Below are 17,186 nucleotides of genomic sequence, written 5' to 3' on the forward strand. Positions count from 1 at the left end.
GGGTATACATGAACCTATCATGTATCAATCAACTTTAATCACTGTGTATCTATAAATACGATACTTACCAAATAGTGCCAGTAGGGACTGGAGGGCAAAGTGCATGGTGCGGCGGTTGGCTTGCTTCCCCGTCTTCAGTACCACCTCCTCCTGCCCCACCTCACACAGGTCGAACCCTGCACACACACAGGACATTTACTCTACCAACCTAGCACACATACAGCTGACTTGTTGTGTTTCACTCTACTCCTACTACTGACACATTAGGAAGTTATATTCAGTTGGATATTGCTTTTATTGATATCAATATCTCACCTAGTGCAGCCAGGAATTCATGGCACCCTGGCAGTCTCCAGAGCTGCACACTGATGGACACCTGGATGGGCAGCAGAGAGAAGTCCTGCTCCTTCTCCCCTGTCTGCAGCTGGACCAGCACCTGGTGGAGCTGAAGGGACAGAGGAGGATGGAAATACAGGAGATCAGACAGGAATAAAGGAAGCTAAATATACCTTTAACTGGTTCATACCACTTTTTAAGGACCCGAGTTGTGGATATACTTTTTTAAAGCAATGAAGTAGAACAAAACTGACAAATGTGTGATGGTTATGCTCAATCCAACTGTTTTCCTCCATACACCAGTGTCCTAAAATGACTTCCACCACGCCCATCTTTGTTGTGGCAGGGGAAATGTAGTTTCTGGCAGGCTTAGTAACTCTGCATCTGCCCTTTGACCCTGTGTGGAGTTGATCCTTGTTCCCAGAGGATTGGCTCTTTAGCCTAGCAGCACTACAGTGCCTTTACTGTGGGGCATGGATCAGTGGCTCAGGGTGGTTTAGATTAGGAGGGAACCACCTGTGCCACACACACCCTCACTGTTTAGGGATTATTCATCCTGGAACAGAGACACCTTTGTTCATTAACACGCCTTCTTAACCTTTTCTTTTCTATTCATGGTCTATGTTTGTTTTTTTGCATCCCTCTGACTACCGGCCCATAAACATCAGTGTGACCTTGACTGACCCAGGGCTGCAAACCCAAGAACATTCCTAATACTGCAGAGTCCAGCAGTGGATTGTTGTCCCTGCTGCAGCACGCGTTAAACTGGGGTCTCCTAGAGGTTGTACCTCAGTAACTGGACCAGCATGAGATATGAGAATGTGCTAAAAGAACAGAGTGCTTCAACTTCACATGCAGTTGACCTACTGCTCAATGAAACAGCTGATGCAAGAGGGTGGTGCTATGTGGTTTAAAGCAGCGGTGAAAAGGAGAGGGGTGCAGGAGAGGGGAGGTCACAGCACACTTACCATTCCCACCATATTTTTAACAGCCTTCAGACCGCAGGTTTAGAGACAGGGGCAGGAGAGAGAGAATATGCTTTTAGTTGCATGCATACAGGACAGGCCATTCACAAAGAGCAGAGGAGACCAGGTCCAATGGGAACACCAAGGGCACACAGGGAAACAGAAAAACACCACTGTTGGGGAGTGTGTCATTACACACATACTACACAAAACCATTGAATCACCATACATAGTTGCCTATGTAGTGTGATGTCAGGAATACCTCATGTATCATACATGCTTGGAGTGTTTCAAATGTTATGGTCACCACCAATGTGGGAAAAAAACCTTAAATCACTTTCTGGCTACCGTATTATTAATGTAGACATGGGTAACCCTCAGTGGGAGTGACAGGGTTAACTCTCTGGCATCGTGAGGAAGACAACTCAGACTCAGAGATGGTGGTGGTGGAGATCCTACTGGGGCTGCTGGGTTGCAGCATGCAGATTAAAGAGCGGGATTTGCAGGCGGCCCGTGCGTCACGGTCTTACTAACCCATGTAACAGGGTTAACTGATTATATAATGATGCTTTGTTCTGCCTTCAGCCTTCATGGTCCAAGTGGTTAAGTAAGTCCCCAGTGGTTCTGATGATTTCCTTCATTTTACATCATGTCTATCTACCTCTTTGGAGTTAAATACTCCACTCCACTGGTGAGCAGTAGCGCTGTGATGCTGTGGTGATGTGATGCTGTGATGCTGTGATGCTGTGATGCTGTGATGCTGTGGTGCTGTGGTGCTGTGATGCTGTGGTGCTGTGATGGTGTGATGCTGTGATGCTGTGATGCTGGGGCCTACCCGGTTGATGAGCTGCTCGCCTGCCTCAGAGGCGGTGATGAGTTTACACAGGGCTTGGAGAGCTGGGGGCGGTAGACCTGGGAGACACGATCAAAGCAGATGGTTCCTTATTCATACAAGCTGCATTTAATATACCCTACGTTCAGTAGAAGACGGTAAACAGGTTATACTATCTGTGTGTTGGTAAAGAACTGCTTGATAAGCAGTATTGTAACTTTTGATATTCAATGGTAGGCCTACACTGAACCAGTATCTCTGCATTAGAGACCTCTCTAACATCCAGAAAGCTTACATTAAACTCCCATTCCCATTCATGCAAAATACATTAGTTTATCATCAAATATGGAGTTTTGTTGAGCAACTATCTTCATTTACTCCCGTTACGGCCGGTATGTACTTCCAAAAAAGGTCTGTTTTACAAGCAACTGAAAAAACTCATTCGACACCACCAATGTATTCAGCTGCTGTAGACCTGAGTGATTTACATTGGAGGTGCAGAATAGGAGTTTGTTTCAGTTACTTGTACATTTCTATTTAGATATTTTTTGGAAGTACATACCGGCCGTAAATGAAGATAGTTGCTCAACAAAACTCTATATTTGGTGATTTTGACATAACGCTTGCAGAGCTGGTGAATGGGAGTTTGAATCTGAGCTTTGTGGTATATAGATGTCTTTAACACACAGATACTGGTTCAGCCTACACATATAACATTCTGAGAGATGTAGGCTTGGTTCTTTTCCTGGAGCTGTCCTCCATCTTACTGTACTACCTCCAGTTCCATGTCCTCCTGCCAAGGCCCAGTGCCTACCAAGTATTGACTGCAGGGTGGTGCTACACTGCTGTAGCCTGTCTCCAGGGTCTGCTGTGGGGAAGAAAACAGCAGCAGGGATGCCGGTGCCAGCCGAGTCCAGGCGGAAGCCCACAGCGGTCAGCAGGGCATGCCAGCCTGGGACGCCCCCCACCTTGTTCTCCACACTCTGCTGGGACGTGTACATGGAGTTACGCTGGCCGTTCTGAATCCTCTGGAGAGACTTCTCCACCTGGTGGGGACAGGGGGATTTAAGTAGTGGAGTGTTGTGTGTGTGTGTGTGTGTGTGTGTGTGTGTGTGTGTGTGTGTGTGTGTGTGTGTGTGTGTGTGTGTGTGTGTGTGTGTGTGTGCGTGTGTTTGACCCTCACCAGGTGCAGTAAGACTCGCAGAGCATCCCGTGCTCTCTCTGGATACTGTAGGATCTCTGCTAGAGCCTGGCCAATCAGGGACGAGGGGCTGTTTAGCTTGACATCATTACCAATCAGCATGTAACCTGGACAAATACACCCACAAGATCAATAGGAAGGAGAGGAAGAGAGAGATACAGACGGTGAGAGTCCAAAGTACTTCTGACACACTTGGGAGTATGGGTGAACTGGGATCTATTCAGTTGGAGGTGACAAACCAAGCCAATCTGAGTTTCTGGAAGTAGAATGTGTCTAACCTGCCCAGTTAGAGGGGTGGGAGTACTGCTTGCTGCTCTGGACAGTCTTCATGGCGTCTGCGAGGGCAGCGCTGGCCTTGGTCCCGTTGAGCAGAGCGGTGTAAAAGGCATGGACGAACACTTTGGAGGCTGACACAGGAACAGGCCACAGAGACACCAGGACACACTGGGCCCCAGCAGCAAGGAAGGCCCTGGTCAGACCTACCACACCGTCTGCTGTCACCTTACTGCTGGACTCCTGGTATGACCTGTAGATAAGAAATACACACACACACCACCAACACATGGTTATGTAAACCTCTATCCCAAATACTAGACTACTGCTCTGTCGACTACAGCATAACTAAGTAACTATCAGTGGATAACAGACAGTGGACATTTTGCAATAGAACCAGGTTTCCCGCCTCTCCAGCCTCACTTGAACTAATATGTTTCCCATATTAGGCAAGCCGCCAATCTCCTGGCCCACTCACCCCAGCACCACCAGTTTGACAGGCAGCCTCAGGTCCAGTATGTCAGCAGCGGTAAGCAGGAACTCCTGCAGGGGTGGGCTGTCACAGATACTCTCCGCGTCGCTCCCATCATCCTGCAGGTGCAGGCTCTCTGGGATGGTGTAGCTGCTCCCAAACGAGCMTTTCCTGCCCCTGCCTCCGCTGCCTCTCCTCCCTCCCCCTGCCCCTCTCCCTCCAGTCCCCGCCCCTGCCCCGCCGGGTACACTCTCTGGGTTGGGTGTGAGCACCAAGGCGGCCAGCTTCCATGAGATGTGGGTAGCGAAGTGGGCACACTCGGCCTGGGTGAGGGCACTCATCACCCTCTCCTTGGTGGCAGAGGATCCAGCCAGGGGCTGGCAGCCCAGCAGCTCAGACACCATGAGGGCCTCCTCCTCGGCAGAGGGCATGGGCCCCCACAGCCAGCGGTCCATCACAGACGACGGCAGACGAGGGTTCCCCACCACCGCCGCCATGGACACGCCCCCGCAGGAAGCCGGCCCCGCCCGCCGAGAATGACTCTGAGGACACAATGAGAGAGGCCGATGATGTCAATGATAGAATGACTCTGAGGACACATTGAGAGAGGCCGATGATGTCAATGATAGAATGACTCTGAGGACACATTGAGAGAGGCCGATGATGTCAATGATAGAATGACTCTGAGGACACAATGAGAGAGGCCGATGATGTCAATGATAGAATGTAACAGGAGCTTGAGAGTGTTACTAACAGCAACTAAAGAAGGTATGTCATTCAAATAAAAGCCATTGTGTCATTTGACTAGGATGTTGACCTTGGAGATGGTCCCCATGCCCCGGATGGAAGGCACAGCGATGAGGCTGAAGCGTTCATACAGGTACTCATTAGAGGAGCTGCCCTTCAGCAGGGCGAAGGGGATGAGGTACAACTCCCCCTCCAACACCAACACCAGCTGTCTGTGTCTGCCCACGGGACCACTGGAGTGCATCAGGCCCTGGACAGGGAGAGATTAGTATTGATATTATAATTACTATAGTATAAACACTTCCTCTCTCTCTTTCTCTGTCCACCCCTCTCCTTTCAAATACATGCCACGCACAAACTGGTCATGGGGACATATGCTCACCCCTTCCATGGGTGCGATGAGCAGGTCGTAGAGGGCACGGAGAGGAGGTTTGCTGAGGCTGCTGGGTCGGCGGGGCAGAGAGGAGCAGCCATCTTTGGCTGGGGACATTGTGTTACTGAACAGGCTGGTCATACTCTGGCAGCTCCTGCAAAACACACAAACACAGTGCTCATTTCCTAAAGAACAGCACTCTAAACTGTTTGAATAGAGAATTGGTCATTACGGCTATTCACACTGGCACCTACGGCATAGCGGCACACACGCGCACACACACACAGTACTGGTAATGGTCTTTCCGGTTGAGAAACTGTGCCTAGAGCCAGCCAGCCTGCCGCAGAGTGCTGCATCAGAAGTCCTCCCTGGTGAGATGCAGCAGTCAGCCACAGCAGCAGTTCCTGTGGGAAATGTATTAATGGCACAACACTGTACTGCAGCATGGCATGGAGGGAGTGATACTGCACAGCGCATTGACTCCTAATGTCCTGTCTCTCTTCCTCTTTCTGCCCTTCATAATGCTCTCTCAGACCTGGACTAGAGAGTCCACTTCACATCCCCTTCACATTCTAAGTCTCAATGGAAGAATGCACAGTTATAATTTCTGTTCTGAGACAACAATAATAATCATTTGTGCTTTTGAGACAATATACATGTCCACTAGATGGCGATGTGGGTCTGTAGCACTGTGGAGGGGAGTGTAGCGTGAGACCTCTGACCCCTGATAGACTCACTGCAGGAGAGGGAGAGAAAGTGACACCTCTCCTGTGCCTCTCCCCAACTATCCACCCAGTTACCTGACATGAACCTAAAGAAACACTACAACCTCTCTGCTTACAGTGGAGGATATCCAATCAACTACTTAATGTTACTATACTGCAAATAATACTGAAGTATGAATGATACTTTTGTTCTGTTCACTATTGAATAGTCGTTTGTGTTGCAGCAGCACCATGCCTGAACTAGACAGTAATAAGACACTGCTGCTCAACATTAGCAGTTCTGCTGAATACAAATGCTATGTGAGCTGTGTGATGAAGTGAGAGTGATGGCTCCCTGCTTAGGTGAGCTGTGTGATGAAGAGAGAGTGATGGATCCCTGCTCAGGCGAGGTGAGCTGTGTGATGAAGAGAGAGTGATGGCTCCCTGCTTAGGTGAGGTGTGTGATGAAGAGAGAGTGATGGCTCCCTGCTTAGGCGAGCTGTGTGATGAAGAGAGAGTGATGGCTCCCTGCTCAGGCGAGGTGAGCTGTGTGATGAAGAGAGAGTGATGGCTCCCTGCTTAGGCGAGGTGAGCTTGTGATGAAGAGAGGGAGTATGGCTCCCTGCTGAGACGAGGTAGCTGTGTTGGAGTTGAAGAGAGAGTGATGGCTCCCTGCTTAGGCGAGTTGAGCTGTGGTGATGAAGAAGAGAGTGATGGCTCCCTGCTTAGGCGAGGTGAGCTGTGTGATGAAGAGAGAGTGAGCTCCCTGCTTAGGCGAGGTGAGCTGTGTGATGAAGAGAGAGTGATGGCTCCCTGCTTAGACGAGGTTGAGCTGTGTGATGAAGAGAGAGTGATGGCTCCCTGCTTAGGCGAGGTGAGCTGTGTGATGAAGAGAGAGTGATGGCTCCTGCTAGGCGAGGTGAGCTGTGTGATGAAGAGAGAGTGATGGCTCCCTGCTTAGCGAGGTGAGCTGTGTGATGAAGAGAGAGTGATGGCTCCCTGCTTAGGCGAGGTGAGCTGTGTGATGAAGAGAGAGTGATGGCTCCCTGTTAGGCGAGGTGAGCTGTGTGAATTGAAGAGAGAGTGATGGCTCCCTGCTCAGCGAGGTGAGCTGTAGTGATGAAGAGAGAGTGATGGCGGCCCGTCAGGCCTTAGGTGAGCTGTGTGTGAAGAGAGAAGTGATGGCTCCCTGCTTAGGCGAGGTGAGCTGTGTGATGAAGAGAGAGTGATGGCTCCCTGCTCAGGCGAGGTGAGCTGTGTGATGAAGAGACAGTGATGGCTCCCTGCTTAGGCGAGGTGAGCTGTGTGCCACTGCCACGCTGAGCTGAGAGCTGTGGTAATGGCCGCCGTGGACCTATAAGCCTTCCACTTTGTTTACACACAGCCAGGCCCAGGCTCCACGGGGCACACTACTATTGCTATCCATCTGCTGTAACAACCAGCCTCCCCGTCTGGCCCCCCCAGCCCCCCTCTCTTCATCCTGCCCTCCTGGTGGTACCCCTAGTCCACAGGCTCTCCTCCAGTCCGCCAGCTCTCTCCCAGGCCTCAGAGGGAAAGCCAATAGTTTGTTAGCCTGACAGGAGGAGCGTGAGAGGAAACGAGGGTCGAGTGAAGAAAAGGGATAAAAAAGAGAGAAGGTTTGACCAAGAGAAAGGGAAATGGTGAGAAGAAAAGGCTAGAAGCAGAAGGCTAGGAGGTTAAGGGTATGTTCAGTGGCTCTTTTATCTGGGTGCAGGTTGAATGGAATGCACGTCAATAAGAGAGACAGACAGGAAGAGACTGTTGGACAAAGGTGGATATGTCCACTACCAACTCTTCACTAGGATCCAACTCAGTTGATTCAGTCATCTAATTCTATTGCACCAAACAAGCCGATAGACACCTAGAGAGGCTATCCTGACGTTCCTGTCTGTGTGTTTATAGGTTTACTGAGCCCTTCAATAGAGTTCTCCTTAACCTCTATACAATGCCTAGGAACATCTGAGAGAAGAGCTCTGTTAGTCCTTAGAAAGTGAGATTACAGATGAGGTAATCTCTCGTGGACAGATGTAACAGAACTGGTATTGTAGCGTCTGTCAACATACTGTGGGTTGCGACAACTAACGAGGAACTTTGTTCATTTGATCACTGATCATTTGCACAAATCCGCATCTTTCGGAAGGGGAGGGGACATTTGGCACATAGACTTGCCTGTAGGGGGTGGAGCTACCTCCCTATTTCAGCTCCTCGTTCTAGTATTTTTTCTGACCCCAGAACTTAATTAAGCATTTGACGCAATTACGCAAGATTTTAATTCTGGGTTTCCAAGATTAAAGATGAGGTCAAATTAGCTAGCTCCTGTGTATATATATATATATATTCACTTTAGTAGCTCTCTCTAAAGATAGATGAGGTCAAAGATAATGTCAGACATTTAGACACCTTGGCACAATCATACTTTCATGCTCCAAATCCCTGTTTTTTGACCTTGTTCTTCATTCCATTGTTGATATATAATTTTTTTGTAATGTTTTTTTTTTCTTCTAATAAAATCTATTCTCTGAATTAAAAGTCATTGAGGTAATAATGTTGCTCTCTCACGTCAACAGTCTTCAACTCAGACAGCAAAGGGCCACGTTGATGAGGAATAAAATAAGAGAGAGACCTTGAAGGCCACATTTTATCTTAATATCAAAACCCCAAAATGTATGACTTGAAATGACAATGAGCCTTTATTCATTTTCCTCTGCTTTAGTGAGATTGACGAGTGGCTCTTAAGCACAAGGGGCTTCATGATTCAGATAGTTTTTTGGGGCCCAAAATAATGAGCGGATTATTACTGGCAACCCATTAAAGAGGCTTAATGAGCATGGAGACTCAATTACAGCTGGAATTACCCTCTCATCAAAGAGGAGCTCAACTGGAGACGAGGACAGAGAAATACGACCCAGACCCAGACACGCGCACGCACGCACGCACGCACACACATACACACACACGCGCGCGCACGCTTAAACACACACACACACGCATGCTTAAACACACACACACTTAAACACACGGACACATATCGCCAATCAGTACAGTGTATACACATGCACTGAATGACAAAGTGATACTAACACAGACACACTCAGTCAAGTGTATATACCATCATTAAATCACACACACACAAATATGTACAACTGGGCTCCAAAAACAGATAGACTCACACTTGCATACAGTTCATGGGCACACACATAAACACACACTCCTAATAGTCTAATGAAGGCAGAGAGCTGATACAGGCTTTTCCAGCTCTGCCCTGCTCAGCCAGTTTAATAAAGAGGATTCACATGCCTCTGCGATGGCTAAATAAAGGAGAAAACACAATTTTCCCAGAAAGCGAATTATTCAAATGAATTCACCTACCAAGCCGGATCCTCTCCCTCATCAGATAGCTTTCTTATTATGGAAATGTGGGGGAATTGGAGATGAACGATAAAGGCTAACTGGAGGCCAGTGTCTCACACAGTGTCTGTCTCACCTGTTGAAGAGGTTGTTTCTGGACACCATGCGGAGGAAGCCAGTGGGGTCAGTCACAGAGTTGAGTTTGTTGTTGAGCTCTTCAAACTGCTGGTCCAACAGGTCCCCTGCCTCACTCTCTGTCTCACTGCTGGAACAACCCCTGAGAGAGAGAGAGAGAGAGAGAGAGAGAGAGRGKGGGGGGGGGGGGGAGAAGAAGAAGGAGTGAGAGGGGGAGAGATAGCGGTGGAGGGGGGGTTTATACCATTAGACATACAGACTGCATGCGCACGCACACTCTTATTCACACACACACACCCGTCCAGCCCAGTTTCCCAGGCGTGGTCCAGGAAGGGCCCTAACAAGAAGCAGAATTAAATCCTCTTTTTCATATGCTGCTAATGCTGATCCAGCCAGCACCTAGCAGGGAGTCTGTTCTGTTCTTCCATCCTCTACCCCCTCTGTATCTACACCCCTCCTCTCTCCATACACACCTCTCTATCTATCCATCCCTCCATCCCTGCCCCCCTCTTTTACCCCCACATCTCATCCAAACTCCCCTCCATCTTCCTCTGTCAGCTCACTGCTCACAACGGTTCCAAGTTTAACCATGGGAACTGTTGCTCTCATCTAAAATCTCTCCCTCTCTCTTTCTCTCTCATTTCTCTCTCCAGTAATCCATATATTTGCGGTAGCCTTTCTCTGAGATCCCTTCCCATGAGGTCCCTCTCTGTCCACATCTGTCTAACACAGAGCGGCTGCACTCACACGCATGTTAGCAGGTGGGAGAGGTACATACTGTTCAGGTCAGACGGTATGGGGAGATGGGAAGTGGGGAAAGATACTCTATGGTTGACTGGATTTATTGATGAGGACTGAGGAGACACAGTCTTCCCAAATATGGATGCTTCCCTTTTCTCTCTCTCTGTTTCTCTCTCCCTCCCGCTATCTTCCCCTCACACTTCCCTCCCCTTCTCCGTATCCCTCTCTTTATCCTCTGTGGAGAGTGAATGGGGCGGTAAGTGGTGCCATATTGTGGCCAGCCAGGCGTAGTGGCATGTGTGCTGCTTCCCATTGGAGCGGTAAATGACTCAGTAATGGGGCAGGAGGGCATGGCAGGCCGGTGGGGGTGGAGGTTGGCAGTAGGCACACAGGCTGTCCACTATGGGCTAATTCCTCATTTGAGAAACATGTGCCCTCATGCAAAATGTAGGTTAATGATAGGGAACATTTGTGTGGAAGTTCAATGACACGAGTCGTCACCTGAAGTAAACCTGCAGTTTGATTGCTCAATTAATTAATTTGTCATTAACTGTTCTTTTTTCAAAGTCACTTCATATTCTACACAGTCTAACACGTCTCCTCCCATCTCTGTATCTCACTCCATCCATTTCCCCCTGTATCTCACTCCATCCATTTCCCCCTGTATCTCACTCCATCCATTTCTCCCTGTATTTCTCATCCATCCCATTTCCCCTGTATCTCACTCCATCCATTTCTCCCTGTATCTCACTCCATCCATTTCCCCCTGTATCTCACTCCATCCATTTCTCCCTGTATCTCACTCCATCAATTTCTCCCTGTATCTCACTCCATCCATTTCTCCCTGTATCTCACTCCATCCATTTCTCCCTGTATCTCACTCCATCCATTTCCCCCTGTATCTCACTCCATCCATTTCTCCCTGTATCACTCCATCCATTTCCCCCTGTATCGCTGCCTTCCTCCTTTCTTCAGCTCCATCTTCTTCCTCTCCTCGGCCCTCTGCTGTGTTTCCCTGTCTCCCAGTCCCAGACAGTATTTCTTAAGTGAGTTCAGTGGGCATCCAGAGGTCCATTATTCTGTCTCATTGGTTGTCAGTGGTGGCAGAGAGCAGTTGTTTTTTAGACAGGTAGCGGGGTCCTGTCATCACACCCCCCACAGGTGCACAATGACTCCCTGAGACAGCATACAGAACAGCACAGTCTTCTATGAGCATCAGCCTGTCTCCACCCTATAGAATGGTATATTTATTCTGGGCTTTGAGTGTGTGTGAGTGTGTGAGTGTGTGTGTGTGTGTATGTTACCTGCTGTAGTAGGACTCTACTCCCAGGGCCTCCCGAGCACTGGCAATGTGCTGCTCCAAAGATGAGCCGCTGGCCACACCCCCTCCCCCACCCTCATGGAGGTCTGGCCCGCCCTCTGGCCCGCCCTCTGGCACGCCCTCTCCCAAGTACACCTCATGGAACTTCAGGATGCCTGGGAGAGAGAGAATGAGAAAAGGAGAACAAGCTCAACATATTGGTCACATCACATTACGTCATGATGCACACAGCACTGTTGGACTTATTACACTACAATGAAAGTGTAATAAAAACGGTTTAGTTGACTTCACTTTAAAACAGCCCAACAAACAGACCATATGGAGAGATTTCACTCTGAAAACTAAGTTACGCTACACGTAGGATCTGCACATCTGCAGAGCAAAATGAATAAAACAAATAATGTTCAATAAAATATAAGCGTGGCTGCCTGTGCCATCTGCTCCGTGCCATGGGAGCTGAGATGTTGGGGGAGAAGGGAGGGAGGAGGGGAGAACTACCACAGCAGTGGTGGTGGTGGTAGATACTGAGTGTGGGGGTTGAGTTTGGCTTTGAATGTGTTCAGATCTGTGAGTTGTCAGACAGGCTGCTCACCAGTTAAATGATTAGAGGAGTCCCTTTACTGACTAAGGGTTATTTTACCCAGACCCTGTTCAGTGTGTATGCCAGCAGTATACGAGTGAATGCCCGGGAGAGACTGGGACAGAGCAGAAGGCTAATTAAAGGACTGGTAGCCTCTCTTAGCCTCAGGCAAAAGGCAGCTCTTTCAACCTTTCATTCCCCTCTGCAGTATTACACCCATCTATATTTTCTACTGTTAGAGGCGGGTAGACACCCAGCTTTCATTCCCCTCTGCAGTATTACAACCATCTATTATGACTTCGTTAGGGGGTCAGACACCCAGCTTTCATTCCCCCTGCAGTATTACACCCATCTATATTTCTACTGTTAGGGGGGTCAGACACCCAGCTTTCATTCCCTCTGCAGTATTCCACCCATCTATATGACTACTGTTAGGGGGGTCAGACACCCAGCTTTCATTCCCCTCTGCAGTATTACACCCATCTATATGACTTCTTTTAGGGGGGTCAGACACCCAGCTTTCATTCCCCTCTGGCAGTATTCCACCATCTATATGACTACTGTTAGGGGGGTCAGACACCCAGTTTCATTCCCCTCTGCAGTATCACCCATCTATATGACTTACTGTTAGGGGGTCAGACACCCAGCTTTCATTCCCCTCTGCAGTATTACACCCATCTATATGACTACTGTTAGGGGTCAGACACCCAGCTTTCATTCCCACTTTGTGAGTAGGGCTAAAAGAGAAGCAAGGACTAGCAGTCTCCATGGCAGGAGAGCTGTCAGTCAGCCAGAGCAGTAACTGTGCTCACAGCCTCCTCTATTAACTTTTGGTGTGAGAGAGAGAGAGAGAGAGAGAGAGGAGAGCAGAGAGAGAGAGAGAGAGAGAGAGAGAGAGAGAGAGAGGAGAGAGGAGAGAGAGGAGAGGAGAGAAGAGAGAGAGAGAGAGAGAGAGAGGAGAGACTGAGAGAGAGAGAGAGAGAGAAAGAGAGGCTATGAAGTCTCACTACTCAATACTAAAGAGAGAGAGAGAGAGAAAGAGAGAGAGAAAGAGAGGCTACTCAATACTAAAAACAGCACAAACTAATGCACAAAGCTTGTTTGTGTGAGATTGTGTGTGTACGCACAGGAGTATGTGTGTGTGTGTTTCCCTGTTGACTTGTTTGTGCGGATGTTGATTGTGCAAGTGCTCTTTGGCTTTGTCACTCTCGGTTACCATGGTTCATTGGCAGGTGCCCTGGGGGGTGAAAGGCCAGGCGGGGTGGCACTGCCAGCAGTGGAGTGGCAGGTGGCGCTGCCGCCGCCTGTTAAAGAGGGCTTTCTTACCCTCGCCCGCCTCTGAACACAAGCCATGCCTTCCAGGACTCTCAGCTAAACAAAGCACAATCATGATGAAATTCACTGTTTGAGTGAGCGTGTATGTGTGTGTTTTGTGTCTGTATAATGTGTCGTGTAATGTGGCATAATAGTTTGTACAGATTTATAGTCCCTTTACCCTTATAGCTCATTGTATCAGCACACAGAGGAACTGAGTTAGTTGTCCTACGCCTCCCTCTCCCTCTCAGGTCTTACCTGCTCCTGGAGCCAGCAGCCAGCTGTACAGGTACCCAGCAGCCATGGAGAAGTAGAGCACCAGGGCCCTCTGGCTGTTCACCGTGTCCAGGATGTGCTCCACTGTGACTGGGGTGTAGGGGTCTGAGTCCTGCTGGCCTGTCTGCCTCTCCACCAGCAGGTCAGCAAATGCTCGTGTCCGACCCCGCTCTGCCACCGCCAACGCCTCGTCATGGTGGCCTGGCCGGAAGAAGGTCAATGGTCAATATTGTATTTCTTTCGGTTTCTTTTTTTTCAGTAATTTTTTTAAATTGAACCTTTATTTAACTAGGCAAGTCAGTTACCCCGGCCAAACCCTAACCCAGACGACGCTGGGCCAATTGTGCGCCGCCCTATGGGACTCCCAATCACGGCCAGTTGTGATACAGCCTGGAATCGAACCAGGGTCTTAGTGACGCCTCTAGCACTGAGATGCAGTGCCTTAGACCGCCGTGCCACTCGGGAGCCCCAGTTCATTATGGAGTGGTGGATTTTTTTTTTATACAGAAGACACAAATAAAGATGGAAATAGAGCAGAACAGCAATCAAAAAGAGAAGTGAGCAATGGACAAAGAGAGTGTAAAGTGTGAGAACCTAGGCTGACGAGGACCCTCTGGAGTGCCTGATAGGAGGAAGTCTGCAGGTCAAACAGAGACAGTTTGTAGTCGGTGCTGTGCTGGGCCTCGTGACGAATGGTCTCAAACAGTGCAGACGCTCGGTAGAGCTGTAGGACAAATAACACACAGACAAACATCAGATACATCCATATCCCTGTTGGCTGTAGAGCTCTCAGAGAGTTGCAGTAGAAGAGTAAAGCCACTAGATGGCAGCAGCCCCCATCAGTGTAAATGATGTTTGATATCTACACTGCTACCCCTCTCCTTCTTAACCTGATCATTCCCAAGCCAAATCAGCCCATCAGTCTGGTCACTCATTTCAAGTATCTGCTTGGCAAGCTCTCATATTCAGCCTCACATTGAAGTGCTCTGCTTTTTTATTTTCAGGACCAAATTATTTGACATAAAAAGTTACATTCATGGGCCTACCAGGTGGCGCAGTGGTCTAAGGCACTGCATCACAGTGCTAGCTGTGCCACCAGAGACTCTGGGTTCGAGCCCAGGCTTTGTTGCAGCTGGCTGCGACCGGGAGGTCCATGGGGCGACGCACAATTGGGCCAGCGTCGTCTGGGTTAGGGAGGGCTTGGCCGGTAGGGATATCCTTGTCTCATCGTGCACTAGCGACTCCTGTGGCGGGCCAGGTGCAGTGCACGCTGACCAGGTTGCTAGGTGTACGGTGTTTCCTCCGACACATTGGTGCGGCTGGCTTCCGGGTTGGATGTGCATTGTGTCAAGAAGCAGTGCGTTGTGTTTCGGAGGACGCATGGCTCTCGACCTTTGTCTCTCCCGAGCCCGTACGGGAGTTGTAGCGATGAGACAAGACATTGGGGAGAAAAAGGGGGTAAAAAACTTTTTTTTTAAAGTTACATTCATGAGTTTTATTGACTAATGTCACTCCAAAAATGAGATGTGCCAATAACCTGATAAAAAAAGTACAGTAAGTACAGAAAACTAATCTGTGTGGAGTTTGTGACAGTAACTATGTGAATTTATTAAGCTCAGGTAAACATCAGGAACCATCACAATGCAATGATCTCCTTTGAAGAAAAACCCTTACATTGTAACGAGTCCTGCGGCATGTGAGCATCATATAGCAAAACAAATCACCTCGGACGTGTTCGTGAGAGCCTTTCCATGGTGGGGTCATAATAGTCTGTAGCTTAAACCGTTTCGGGATGTCTCCTGGTTTCACAACCTGCACTCTACCTCAGCCTTCGTCCATAGCACAGGCCTGCGATGTTATGGGAAGTTCTAGGACAAATTGATGTGTAAAATGTCTGTAACAGACTCCTGGAAGTCTGTAGCTGAATCAGGCAACTCAGCCCAAATCATGGATCTGTGATATTGGGCCTGATGGACACAGCTCTGATATTCACCTCAGCTATCCTCCCGTCTCATCTCAAAGATGCTCCACATCTTTTCTCTGTTCAGTCTCAGACACTAACATCAGGCTGGAGAGGGAGAAGAAGAGGGAGAGACAAAGGTGGGAGGGCAGACACAGTGTGGGCGGAGGCTGTGCTGCCAGGCCAGGCCAGTCAGGAGTGCTGATTCATGGGAGTTGTTATTGGTTTCCTATTCCTTTTCTGTTGGCAGGCCTTCAAGAAGACTGAGAATGTTCCACCTCCACAGCCAGTCTGTATGAGTCCAGAAGTGAGATTGAACCATGCACACCAAACATTCAGATAGCTGCTGCCCTGGGACTGTCACATGGAAGGGATGGAATCGGGATGAATCAGGCATATGTGTGAGAGTGTGTGTGTGTGTGTGTGTGTGTGTGTGTGTGTGTATGTGTGTGCGTGGTGAGTTGGTTAAAGCTATCCAGGCCACTAAAGTATGTCAGACGAGAGGAGAGAGAGAAAGAGAGAGAGAGAGAGAGAGAGAGAGAGCACTGGGAGAGTGTGGTTGTGCAGCATTAGTGCTAGAAGTCCAGACCGGGCTGTCTGACTCTGCTGATAGAGCTGCAGGCTGATTCCTGCAAAGCTAGTTCAATCTTTTGGGCACACAGACATCCCTTTAAGATGAAAACTAATTTCTCACACCACCTTCCCCCCGGGGCCAACCTCACCCTTCACAGATTAAAAGAAAACAATCCCAAAAGTGCTGTGCTGGCAATGTCCCGCCTCGATGCTGTAAAGCTAACATCAGAATAGGGGCCTAGGACATTTACACTGCCATGTATGCACCCAATATAACCCATGATTACCGTAACTTTTATCGGACATTTTCACACTGACAGTTGCACATGTAGACCCCATCACGATGCCTAAAATGACTCTCATCATGTCTTTTCCCCAGGGCTACGTTCACCCTCTCTGATAGAAGTTATGAGCAGTAAAACATCAAACCCACCACACTGCACTCAACATTCATCTATTAATCCCATGTGACAATATGAAACCATGTATTCATCACAAATCTGATTGAACCGTGGGCAGGTCACAGAGGACACGGCGGATCAGAGTGAGGGTGTTGAAACACAATTAGGTTTAAACGGTCGAACATGAGGTCAAGTCATCTCATTCCAACAGTACAGATGCTGTATGAATATTAAGTGCAGTAATATTGCATAGTGGGACATAGTTGGCTATGTAAATCAGCCCTGAAGTGGGTCAGGCTATTTACCAAGGTCATATAGCTTTACCACCAGCAGTAAAGCCCTCCCTGCTTCCTCATGAATAATCATCTAACCTATTCACTGAGGACCACTGCAGTGTGTCCTTTCCTTTCCCAACAACACACCACCATGACAGCTACACTGACTGGAGGAAATATCCCAAACACTACGGAGTTGCCTGGGGAAAGAACTTGGGTGTGAAATGACAAAATAGTGTTGCTTGGGCTAACATCTGTTTGGCTGTTAAGTCTGAGGGGTATGGGGATAAGGTCATTGTAATAGAGATGAGAGAGAGAGAGAGAGAGAGAGAGAGAGA

The 17,186-nt window shown here is 48.7% G+C and overlaps 1 pseudogene; it reads right to left on the reverse strand.

Annotated features, from left to right (window-relative positions):
* LOC111974036 (tetratricopeptide repeat protein 28-like) overlaps nt 1-17,186 on the reverse strand; it is a 378,056-nt pseudogene that overhangs the window by 2,390 nt on the left and 358,480 nt on the right.

The sequence above is a fragment of the Salvelinus sp. IW2-2015 genome, linkage group LG15 (assembly GCF_002910315.2).
Source record: "Salvelinus sp. IW2-2015 linkage group LG15, ASM291031v2, whole genome shotgun sequence".
In the NCBI taxonomy this organism is placed as follows: Eukaryota; Metazoa; Chordata; class Actinopteri; order Salmoniformes; family Salmonidae; genus Salvelinus; species Salvelinus sp. IW2-2015.